Raw genomic sequence first — 14,800 nt, 5'->3', positions numbered from 1 at the left:
CGGGAAGGGGTTTCCCAACTATATTTGAAAATAGATGGGTTATCCATAAAGATAAAAACACCTGAGAAAAAGGAGAATCTGATGCATACATGAATCTGTTTATGCTTGGACAACATCGACGTTGAACTTTTTTCATTCGCTTTAATCAGATATGGTAGGTAGACTTCTTTGCTCGTATGTTGGGCAAAACGAATGAGGCGTACTTTAGAAAAATATTAAAATTATTTTTATTATATATTTTTTTTCAAACATAAAAATTGAAATTGTATAGTTTTTCTAAATATATAAATTGAATTGTAATTCAATGCTCATTCAATTGGAATTATAATTTCAATTTCAACTTCACTCTTGATTGATGGTGATTTTTAAAAGTTGATATATTTTTATTTTTAGTAAAAAGACTTAAATAATAAATATATAATGATAATTCTTTTATAAAAACGCTCAAAATATTTTAGTATTGTGATGATGGAACTAATCATGAGATGAGAAGTGGAATAATATTTAATTATGTTGAAATTATTTAAAAAATTTGAACGAGGTTATAATCGGGTTTGGAATAGAATATATCCATTCTCTCCCTACCCAAACATGTCTATCTTCCAACAACTAATTACTTTGGTGTTGGTGTTGACTATTGAAAACATTATTAAGGTCTTGATCAAGCTCCAAGACAATTGAGAACTTTGACGTTCGACTTGGTGTAGTATTAAAAAGCAACATTCAATGGTTTCTTGGATTCCCAATGAGAGATAGTTTATGAAGATCTCTTGCATGAGGTTTTACTAGGGATGATAGTATTTGACTAGTTACATTGGATATATATGACAATGTGTAAGAGCATTTATAATTTATAATTTTAAATACACATAAACATCTTACAAAAATAAATAAAAATAATAATGTGTAAGAGCACTTTGAACTCATGATTTAAAGTTCAATTTGTATTCACATGTTATTTAAACTTTATTTTTTAAATAATTGGTCAGTCTGAACAATTTAACCAGCAACGCTGAACCCAGCCAACCAAATTGTTGCCGACAAAAAAAAAATAATGAATTTGTTTTAATTGATTTTGTTTGATATTTATGTACATTCTTGCTCCATCATAGTTGGTTTTGAAGTGAACATATATATAAGTTTATCCATGTTTTCAGAATTTGATTTTCTATAGAATGAAGGGTTTGAGACTTGATGGAAATAAAGTTAAATTAAGATATTAAAGGAAGAAGAAAAAATCAAAAGAAATAAAAATAATTTTGAAAAAAAGTGATGGAAAAACATTTACCCTTAAATAACACTAGGACACACAATACCCTTAACTTCATTTGAATATTTTAAAAGCTTTAAATGTTATTTTGGATGTAAATGAACTTTAAGCCTTGTTTGATGAAGAATCATTTGAATTTAATTCAAATAATTTAAATTTTAATAATTAAAATATTAAATTTATTCTAATTTATATTTTATCAAATTTAAATATTAAATACAAACAAATACTTCTGATTTAACTTACTTAATCAATTTTGTTAGCAAATAATTCTAAATTTCCCCAAAATTGGAATATCTTAAAACAATCTTACATCAAACTAGCCTCTAGGTTGAATTTGGCATTATTTGAAAAAGAATTTAATTATAAAATAAAACTTGATTGAATTTTCTAAGCAAATAAAAAAAAAAGAAAACTTTGCTGACTTGTGACGTGAGAGAAGATTATAAACAAACAAATTCTGCAGGACTGTACACATTCACAAGATGGAAAAAGTCACCAAACCTGCAGTTTCGCAGCAATTTTATATTATTCTTTTTTTTTAATATTAAATAATAAGATATTAGTTTACCTAAATAACTCTAAATAAAAAATACTTTAGGACTCGCTCTTACTTTGCAAAGATGGGTTAATCAAACATGGTTTTATAAGAAAATATTATCCATTATTCTAATTTTTTTAATAAAAAAGATACCGGATTTAATTTAATAACATAAAATTTATTTTTTATCTCAAAATTCAACTACCAAATTACCAATTTAATAATTTTTTATCAATTAAAATACCAAAATAAACTCTACTTAAATATTTTATTTCATATTAATCAAAGTTGTTATTATTATTATTATATATTTTAAAACATTTATTTTATTACATTATAAATTTTATTTTAATATAAATTAAATTAAAAAATATTTTATTTAAAAAAATTATATTAAATATAAATAAATTTATAATATAAATAAAACTATAACCTAATATATTATCTAATATAAAATTTAAATTTTAATATTAGTGATTTATAAAAAAATTATTCATTAAAATTTTTATTTCTATATTAATAAAAGTAATATTATATATGTATAATTTTTTAATATTTATTTTATTATATTTTAATATAAATTAAATTATTTCATTAAAATAAATATTATTAATTATTATATATATATCAAAATTTTCTACAAAAACAAATGTTGTGCACACATAAATATTTTTTCATTTCATTGAACATTTGTCCAGTTATATTTTTTCAATATAGTTTTCGTATTTTTGTATTTTATTTGTACATTTGCTAATAATTATTAAGGGTAAAAATTATAAGTTCATTATACATAGTTAATTTTAATTATCTTAATAATAATAATAACAGTAATATTATTATGTGTAAGCCTCCAAAAGTTCTTATTTTTGTGTTGGTGCCTGTGACCAATTTTTTATATTTTAAATTAATTATTTTTATTTTAAGTTAACAATTTATTTTAAATAATTAAAATTATGTAACTTACTGTTCTCTACTATCATAAAAAGATTAGAATGATGAATTTGATTAAAAATTTAATTGAAAGAAATTAAATTAAATTTGAACTTTCAATTAAATTAAATTTGAAATAATTTTTTATTTTTAAAGCAGTCGCTTAATTTTAAAAAAAATCTAAAAGAAATATTTTACTTGTATAAACGTAATTTCATAAATTCTTTTAAGTTCGATTTTAGTGATATTCGAGAAACGGCTCAGGCGTTATTTTATTCATACACATCCATCCTTTGTTAAAGAATGATCTTTATTTCACAAAATTTTGGCTATTTTAAAAAATTGGATTCTTACGTTTTATATTCAATTATTTTTCCAAATTCTAAATATATATTACGAGGACTTCGTCTCCCCGTTTAGAATTTGTAGGTTGTGCTCAAAATAGTTCCGACATAAATGACATTTTGGAATCATTTTTCTCACCATTCGAATTTTAAGCTTACTAATAACTTTATTAAATTTATTAGAACTAAAACAAACCGTTTACACATTACTAGCGTTTCATCTTAACTATTTTTAAAACTCAAACCTGACACTTTTAGAATTTTTTTTGGAATTTAGACAAACATTCCTTAAACTGTTCGGACCAATTTGAAAACATTCCTAACAATATTTAGAATGTGTTAGGAAGCTTTTAAGTGACCGATCTTAAGTTAGAGCTACTCAAGAACAGTCATTGTGTTTTTTAATTTTTAAAAAAAGTTAAAACTGGTCTTTTCTTTTTTAAGTTGAATTGATCAAAATTGAATTCGATAAAAAACTTACACACAAGAAGATCAAAATTCAAATAAAGAAATTAAGCAATCACATGACATTTAAGAACACATGTGAAAATTTCAATTTTTTTTGTTCATTATATAAATTACGATATAAATGATAATTTATAGTGAGTTTGTAGAATATTCATAATTTGTTGAAGTTTTTGGATGAACCAAAATTGAGTTTAGAGGCTACATAGAAAGATATCTAAAAAAACTAAAAGAATCTTGAAATATTTTATTGGTAGATTATGAAGGAGGTTGATTGTTTGCTTGAGATTTAGTTTTTGTTCTTCGTCTTGATCGGGGATCTTTTTTATAGACGACTTAGGTTAGTTGATGGTCTAAGTCAGCTCGATTTCGGATAAAATCATTAATTGTGTTGCCACTTGCTCAACCGAATTATATCCCCTCGATGAATAGGACGAGCTACAGGCATAAAGGAAATTATCACTTGGCTCCTATGATCATTTCTCTTCTTCAACTTTCTATTTCAGTTGAATAACGATGAAGTTGAACTTAGGGGCGCTTGATTCAAATAAAGGAATCGAAATAGGAATGAAATTGATAGATATGTGAAGTGAGAATGAGTATAATCGATACAAGTGTGTTTCGTTAAAACTTATAATAATTATCATTACCATTGAAAGTGTTTGATTTGAATGGAAGAATCACTATTGATAATATTTTACTTGTACATTAATTAATATTTTTTATATATTTATAAAGTTTATTAATTTTGTTTATTCTTTTCCTAATATTAATTAATTAAAAAATATATAAATAAATACATTAATTCAATATATATATATATATAAATATAAAAATAAATAAATAAGAAAAATAAAAAATAATTAATCAAAATAAAAAATATTAATAAATTTTATATTTAATTTTTATTCTCTTTTATATATATATATATATATATATATATATATATATATATATATATATATATATATATATATATATATATTAATTATTTGCTCTATACCCAGTCATGCGATATAATTTAGTTTGTTTATATTATAAATTTTAATGTGTTTATTTGAATGAAACTAATTTTAATAATTATTAATTTATGTCAATATATTTTGCTTATTTGATTTTGATATAATTTTTTTTTTATCTTATATTAAAATTAATTAAATAAGAATCACTAAAATTATAAAATATCATGTTAAATAAAACAATGAGAACTAATAAATAAATATTAAATCACATCACAAATGTAATTTATATATATCCACTCAAATAAAAGAAAATTAACTTATAATAATTTGAATTACAATTTTATTTTTAATGAATCTTATAAAAAAAAAAGAAAATTATATGTACTAAATGAGAAAAAATAAAAAATAACATGTCAAAAAATATAGAAAAAAGAAAAAGAATAAAGAAGACGATAAAAAAAATAATGGAGAGAGCATAGAAGGAGTGGATGAGGAGCAAAAGTGAGTGTGAAAGAGAATTATATTAAAAAGAGAGAAAAATAAATATTAAACATCAATTAAAATTATATTTTAAATTCAACACTAAATTTGATAACGCCACATTTTAATTAATTAATCTACGACTTTTTAATTAACTAATATATATATATAGCTTAATATTTAAAGTGTCCGATTGTCAAGTGGAAAGCTGTGATTAATTTTGATATATATGTGAGAGTAAATAAATATTTAATAATGGAGAGAGCATAAAAGGAGTGGATGAGGAGTAAAAGTGGGTGTGAAAGAGAATCATATTAAAGAGAGAGAAAAATAAATATTAAACATCAATTAAAATCAGATTTTAAATTCAATACCAAATTTAATAATGCTACTTTTTAATTAACTAATCTATATATATAGCTTAATTTTCAAAGTGTCCGGATTTTCGGGTCAAGAGCTGTGATTAATTTTGATATATATGTGAGAGTAAATGAATATTTAAATCGGATTGTGGATTGACCCGCCCATAAACTTAAAACGGGTAAACGAATATTTAGATCAGATTGTGGGTTGACCCGCCCATAAACTTAAAAGATTAATAATAAAATTAAAAATGCTATAGATATGTTTCGAACTTGCAACCTAACAAAAACAAGTACAACCCTTTAACCAACTAGACTAATAAGACTTCATATTATTAATTCAACACTAAATTTGATGAAAGAGACGTTTTAATAATATAACTTCAACTTTTTAACTAACTAATCTATATAATATATATATATAATGTTGCTTAAATTTTAAAATGTTATGATTTATCCATGTATCATAAAAATTCTACATATGTTATTTTTTCAATTTAGACAAATCTAATAACTCAATTTTATTATTAGGATTCACCCTTTCGATTTTATTCTAGAATTCACATTTCTATTCCTATAATGAAAATCATTGCATAGTGTAAATTTCAACCAATTATCTATAAATAATATGATTAGAATTAGATGAATTCATAATTTTACCATCTTTTATAGGAGGATCATAACAGAAAAACAATATAAACAATTTAATTTAGTTGAATATGAGTATGTCCATAAAAACTAAGAAAAAACTTTTTATTTAACTTGGATTATTTTTAATGTGAAATGATTGTGATAGAAAATGTGTTAAATATAAATTAACAATTATGCTCTATTTACAAAATTGATTTAATAGAGAAATTGTTCATTTTTTATTTGTAGTTGATTATCTAATTGAAAACAAAATCTTAATTAATGTAATAAAAATTATTTTAGTTTAATAAAAGGGCTTTTGTATTAAAATAAGTATCTTTTACTCAAAGTCTCTCTTTTATATTTTTTTTATATATTTGAATTCTCTCACATTCTATTTAATAAATATTTTATTAAAAAAGTGTTCATTTCTTTTTATTTGATTTAAATTAAAGTGTAGTTAGTCTGCAATATAAAACATACTTTAAATATAGAAAGAGTTATTCTTATTTAATAAGATATTTTTTTTTATTAAAATAATAAATGAGATATCTACCAAATATTCTTGAAATCTACATATGATCTCTCTGTTTCTTTTACTCCCTACTATTTATATTTGAATTCTCTCCTATTATATCCATAGGAGTTATTACTTACTATCCAATTATATATATCCATAGGAGTTATTACTTATTAGAAGTACATTGATTGATTTGAATTTAGAAATGGATAAGTTGGAGATTAAACATGGCATCCTAATCCTAATCCTAACATTAGTGATTATTATGTCAAATAAAATTCATACTACTGAAGGAAAGCAAAATAATGATGATCATGAAATGGGCAAAGGGCTGTGGAAGTTGGAATCGGGCAGCAGCCCTGGAGGCGGAGGTCACTTTATACCTCCTCCTCTTAGCCTATCAACGCAGGATTCCGGAAGTAGCCCAGGAGGCGGTGGTCATGTTAGTCCTCCAAATGGTCCTCATCATACCCATCTATGGAAAAATCGGGTAGCAACCCTATAAATATAATTAGGAATAATATATGTTTAAATAATAATAAGTATAAGACAATGTCTAATTTAAATCATAATTTAATGTGTGAGAAATTAAAATCTGAATGCAGTGGAAGCGTACATTAATTTGATGCATCATGAATCTTCTTTTTCTTAAACGTTCCATGAATTGATTGATTCTTTAATCTCTTTCTTTATATGGATTGGTTCGTCCATTTGATGAGTACGTCAATAAGTTTTTCTCTCTGTTGATGGGGACGCAAAGGAGAATTGACCGTACTTCAAATGAGGACCATTACCGATATATATAACTAACATTAAATTAGTTATTATAGTTAGATTATTTCTAATTCACCCTCTTCATAAAATTAGAAATGTCACTTAGGTATCATCACTTTATATTCATGACAAATACACCAATAAGTCATAAACTTAATCACATTAGATCACATTATTTTGGCTTATATTAAATATGATAATTGCACAATTATTTATTATACAAGTGACTCTAAAAATTCCAACAATCTCCCACTGGGTCACGTATGTACAAAAATAAATGTATCAACCATAATGCGCCTGGAGTTTTATGTCATCTCAATCATATGTTGTATAAACAATTTTATCAATTAATTATATCAATATAGGACCAAAGAGCTCGTCGTTGTATTTAAGCACAACTAGACCCAACAATAATAACATAAATCAATACAATTAATTGACAAATCATATCATGAACATGAGAAATGAAAATTTCATGCAAAGTGATCTTTTCATGTCAATTTTCAACTGGTCCTACTTAACTTTAGTGAGATCATACTTTAAACATAATTATACAAAGTGTAAGGAACTGAAAAATACTTAATTTCTGATCAGAATAAAAACTTTATAAATATCTATAAAATAATTAAACTGGAAGATGTCAAAATTAAAAACTCCCACTAAAGTTGATCTCTACGACACTCATACGAGCAATATCCTCATGAAAGGTATTTGATGATAAACATATTGCCAAAAGGTTCATAACCATAGAGTTTGTACATATATATTTTATAGAAATCTATCCACTCTGTATTATTTTTTTCATAAAATAAACTTTATGTCAAAATCACTTAATTTGATATCTAGTAACATGTCATAAATTTCGCTGCAATAATGGATGATGCCATAAGTGTTTGTTTGACACCTCCTTCAAGAAACGACAAAACCATCTAGCAAAAAATATTACCCGAAGTAGATTTCATACTATTTTGGTATTCCGTAATATCGGAGTCAGAATACTCAATGATCTCAAGAATTTCCAACTTTCTATATGTGAGCATTTAATTCTTAGTTTTTTTCAAATTTCTCATAACTCTTGGCTACTTAATGTCAAGCGGAATTTATGACAAACAAAATGTCACCCATATATAAAACCATAAATGGACGTGTACTCCAACTGAACGTGTGATACACATAATCAATTAAATTCACCATAAAATCAAAAGAGAGAATTATTATTTTGTGGAATTTATGGTATCACTAACGAGACGCTTCTTTAAGTTTATAGATGAATTTATTTAATTTGCAAACTATATTAATGTGGTCTCTCGACACAAAGTTTTCTCATTGCACCAAATTGTTTTTCAATGTCACTATTGAAAAACCCCTTAACATCTATTATGGTGAAGCTTCATATCAAAATATGCAACGAGTACCATAAATTATCCTTAAAGAGTAAATCAATTAAACTAAATTGTAATAAAAGACACCTGATTTTGAGGTTGTTGAGTTTGTACTTAATGAATTTGATCAATATTATCTTGTTACTCTTAATTTTTGAACATTATCATCAATATCAATAAAATCCTTATCAATGTCAAAAACACTTAAGATATAAATCAAATATCCCACAATAAGAATTATTGATCTAAATCATTTTTAAAGACATAATCATTTCTCCCCTCAAACTCAATATCCTTAAAAAAAATATTGCAGTCTCGTCTAAAAAAACTATCTTTAATTTGACATAATAAAAATTATAGCCCTTAATCACTTAAAATATTCAATAAAATAGGTGCTCACATTTATTATAAACTTAAGTAACAACTAAATTCAAATAATGATTTATCCCATCTCAAAATACTTAATGCAACATTAATATCTCTTTGGACAGTAATATTAATTGCTAATAGTATTTTGATGTAATGATCAAACATTAATAATAAGACATGTCAATAATCAATCTATCTTTGGATGAATTAATTATTCACATAAATAAGACTTTATAATTATTACATATTTATTATCACAAGTATTAATGCAATTCTGTCAATTAATTATTAGTTGGTGATTATTTGTATCAATAAATACAATCCAAATAATCAACAATAATATCATTATTTTAAATTTAAATGTCATATTATAGTATATAACCCAAATCAATAATATATAATTTTCCAAGAAACATGTAATTTATTTTATTATAAAAAATAAAATTATACCGTAGGCCAAATCTTAACTGATTTTGAAATTTGTAATGTCTCATATTAATAAATTAAATAATAAATCTTTAAAATTTATTTGACCAAATTTCAAATATTTTTATCTTCATAAAATCAATTATCAAAACATCATAAAATTTAATCAAATTCAAAATATATGAATCTTAATTAAAAGATATATCTTTCTGATTAAAATTTTCATAATCTAATATATATATATATATATATATATATATTTATACATATATATATATATTTATATATATATACATATATATATATATATTTATATATATATATATATATATTTATATATATATATATATATATATATATATATTCTTCATCAAATTGATTATCAAAATCAATATATATATTTATAATATTATGGTTTGAAATTATCTAAACCAATATTATATAATCGAAAACATCATCTAAAAGAATCTAAATATTTCTAAATCTGGGATCTTATGAGATAATTCAAATATCTCTTCATATCAATCTTCATGATAACATCGTACCATCTTAATTTGAAGATATAAAAATCTTAATAAAAGATATATAATATATATATATATATAAATAAATATATAATCCTATTTGAAATTTCAAATCTAAAATATATAATTTTAATAATATTATCAAAATCAATATATTTATTCCTAATAATATTATTAATATGATTTGAAATTGTTAATATATATATATATATAATTGAATGCATATTAATTTCATGCATATTGCATATATATCTATAATTTTTTCAAATAATAAAATTAGGATGACTGTGATACCAATGGTTAGAATTATCATAATTTAAATCCTAATTTAATGTGTGAGAAATTAAAATCTAAATGCATCAGAATTGTATCTTAATTTGATGAATCATGAATCTTATTTTTCTTAAAATTTGCATGGATTTGCATGATTCTTTAATCTCTTTCCTTGAACTTTATTTATATGGAATGGTTCTTCAAATACAAATACGTTAATAGGTTTCTCTCTGTTGATGGGGACGCAAAAGAGAATTGACCATACTTCAAATACGTTAATGATAATTTATAGTGAGTTGTAGAATATTCATAATTTGTTGAAGATTTTAGATGAACCAAAACTGAGTTTAGAGGCTATGTAGAAAGATATCTAAAAAACTAAAAGAATCTTGAAATATTTTATTGGTAGATTATGAAGGAGGTTGATTCTTTGCTTGAGATTTAGTTTTTGTTCTTTATCTTGATCGGGGATCTTTTTTATAGACGACTTAAGTTAGTTGATGGTCTAAGTCAGCTCGCTTTCGGATAAAATCATTAATTGTGTTGCCATTTGCTCAACCGAATTATATCCCCTCGATGAATAAGACGAGCTACAGGCATAAAGGAAATTACCACTCGACTACTATGATCATTTCTCTTCTTCAACTTTTATTTTAGTTGAATAATGATGAAGTTGAACTTAGGGGCGCTTGGTTCAAATAAAGGAATTGAAATAGGAATGAAATTAATAAATATGTGAAATGAGAATGAGTATAATCGATACAAGCTATTTCGTTAAAACTTATAATAATTATCATTACCATTGAAAGTGTTTGATTTGGATGGAAGAATCACTATTGCTAATATTTTACTTATACATTAATTAATAATTTTTATATATTTATATAGTTTATTAATTTTGTTTATTCTTTTCCTAATATTACTTAATTAAAAAATATATAAATAAATAAATTAATTCAATATATATATATATATATATAAATATAAAAATAAATAAATAAGAAAAATAAAAAATAATTAGTCAAAATAAAAAATATTAATAAATTTTATATTTAATTTTTTATTCTCTTTATTTATATATATATATATATATATATATATATATATATATATATATATATATATATATATATATATATATATATATATATATATATATATATATATATTGATTATTTCGACACCGCTCTATACCAAGTCATGCGATATAATTTGGTTTGTTTATACTATAAATTTTAATGTGTTTATTTGAATAAAACTAATTTTAATAATTATTGATTTATGTCAATATATTTTGTTTATTTAATTTTGATATAATTTTTTTTTATCTTATATTAAAATTAATTAAATAAGAATCACTAATATTATAAAATATCATGCTAAATAAAACAATGAGAACTAATAAATAAATATTAAATCACATCACAAATGCAATTTATATATATCCACTTAAATAAAAGAAAATTAACTTATAATAATTTGAATTACAATTTTATTTTTATTGAATCTTATACAAAAAAAAAATTATATGTACTAAATGAGGAAAGATAAGAAATAACATGTCAAAAAATATAGAAAAAAGAAAAAGAATAAAGAAGACGATAAAAAAATAATGGAGAGAGCATAGAAGGAGTGGATGAGGAGTAAAAGTGAATGTGAAAGAGAATTATATTAAAAAGAGAGAAAAATAAATATTAAACATTAATTAAAATTATATTTTAAATTCAACACTAAATTTGATAACGCCATTTTTTAATTAATTAATTTACGACTTTTTAATTAACTAATATATATATAGCTTAAATTTTAAAGTGTCCGGATTGTCAAGTCAAGAGCTGTGATTAATTTTAATATATATGTGAGAATAAATAAATATTTAATAATGGAGAAAGAATAAAAGAAGTGGATGAGGAGTAAAAGTATGTGTGAAAGAGAATCATATTAAAGAGAGAGAAAAATAAATATTAAACATCAATTAAAATCAGATTTTAAATTCAATACCAAATTTGATAACGCTACTTTTTAATTAACTAATCTATATATATATAGCTTAATTTTCAAAGTGTCCGGATTTTCGGGTCGTGAGCTGTGATTAATTTTGATATATATGTGAGAGTAAATGAATATTTAGATCGGATTGTGGATTGATCCGCCCATAAACTTAAAACGGGTAAATGAATATTTAGATCGGATTGTGGGTTGACCCGCCCATAAACTTAAAACGATTAATAATAAAATTAAAAATGCTATAGGTATGTTTCGAACTTACAACATAACAAAAACAAGTACAACCCTTTAACCAACTAGACTAATAAGACTTCATATTTTTAATTCAACACTAAATTTGATGAACGAGACGTTTTAATAATATAACTTTAACTTTTTAACAAAAAAATATATATATATATATATATATATATATATATATATATATATATATATATATATATATAATGTTGCTTAAATTTTAAAGTGTTCGGATTGTCGGGTTAAGAGTTGTGGTTAATTTGAATATATATGTGAGAGTAAATGAATATTTGGGTTGAATTGTGAGTTGACCCATCCATAAACTTAAATATATATATAATTGAATGCATATTAATTTCATGCATATTGCATATATATCTATAATTTTCTCAAATAATAAAATTAGGATGACTGTGATACCAATGGTTAGAATTATCATAATTTAAATCCTAATTTAATGTGTGAGAAATTAAAATCTAAATGCAGCGGAATCGTATCTTAATTTGATGAATCATGAATCTTATTTTTCTTAAAATTTGCATGGATTTGCATGATTCTTTAATCTCTTTCCTTGAACTTTATTTATATGGAATGGTTCTTCAAATACGTTAATAGGTTTCTCTCTCTGTTGATGGGGACGCAAAAGAGAATTGACCATACTTCAAATGGGGACCATTACCGTTACATATAACTAACATTAAATTAGTTATTATAGTTAGGTTATTTCTAATTCAGCCTCTTCATAAAATTAGAAATGCCACTTAGGTATCCTCACTTTATATTCATGACAAATACACCCATAAGTCATAAACTTAATCACATAAGATCACATTATTTTGACTTATATTAAATATGATAATTGTACAATTATTTATTATACTAGTGACTCTAAAAATTTCAACAAATGTAACCAATACCTATAACTTATATTGTATAAATAATAATGCAATATACATTTACCGTCAATGAAAAATTGGAGAATATTCTCTAGATAATTTCTTTCTTTGTTACCTTTTAAATTCATCATGGTATAAGACCTGTTACGCTTGTAACCGCTCTGCTAACCGTCTCGTTCATCTTTTCGGTAGTCCAAACCCCAGATTTGTTTGTCTTCCTTCTGGAAGTCCAATTCCCTGAAGCCACAACAGTCTTCAACATCACCTGTATCCTCTTTCAGATAACAACAATGACTAAGTCTAAAGCAGGTTCATCTTCATCTTCTCTTCGTACTGCAGAAACTTCCCATAATTCAGGTAATTCACTTGTAGTCATAGAAATTAACCATTTGACAAGTATTTCAGAATCTATGGAAGGATCCTACAACTTGGGCTAATGCATTTCGAATATACATTTATGACAAAGGAAAGGAGAAATTCATCACTAGAATTCCTCCTAGTCCAGTAGTTACAGATTCAAACTATGAATCATGGAACAGAGAGAACCATCAAGTTATGTCCTGGCTACTTAATTCGATGACTCCAAAAATAGGGGAAAACTACATAAATCACTTAACAACAAAATTAGTTTGGGATACAGCTAAATCTCGATATTCCTATGTTGATGATAACTCTAAACTATTTCAAGTTGAATTGATTATACACAAACTCAAGTAGAGTGATTCAATGGATGTAGATGGGTATTTTAGTACTCTAGATAAACATTGGCAACTAGTTGACTCTTTTGAAGACAACCAACGATATTGTACAAAGGATGATGAACTTTATAAACGGAATACATAGAGAAGAAGAATATACAAATACTTCTTCGGTTTGAAACATGTATTTGAACCGGTTAGATGTCAGATAATGGCGATGAAGTCCACGCCGAGTCTGGATAAGTGTTTTTTGAAGTTCGACAAGAAGTGCTTCAACTTCAAATAAATTCTAAATCGTCCGTCATTGCTCCAATCAGGGACTATTTGATTCTTCCCAAAATACAAACAACTCTCAGTCCGAAACAACTGGCCGTAGTTCAGCCCTGTTTGGTTCCAGAAATGAAGAGCATACTGATTTAAATGAAAATGGTAAAGAACTATTTGGTAGTATCAAAAAAGTAGGTATGCATTGTGAATTAAATAAAAAATCTGGAAATTGGATTGTTGATTTAGGTGCTTCTGATCATATGGCAGGTGACAAGTCAATTTTATCTAATTTTACACAATGCCAAGAATTCCCGGAATTAGAATCGCTAATGGAACGTCAATTAAAATATTTCGGTTTGGTCTAGTTTATATAAATCCCAAATTATTTCTTAAGACGGTTCTATATGTACCAGATCTCGATTGTAGCCTATTATCTATTA

The sequence above is a fragment of the Impatiens glandulifera genome, chromosome 7, assembly GCF_907164915.1.
Source record: "Impatiens glandulifera chromosome 7, dImpGla2.1, whole genome shotgun sequence".
NCBI lineage: Eukaryota > Viridiplantae > Streptophyta > Magnoliopsida > Ericales > Balsaminaceae > Impatiens > Impatiens glandulifera.
Note: the sequence above shows the minus strand (reverse complement) of the source record.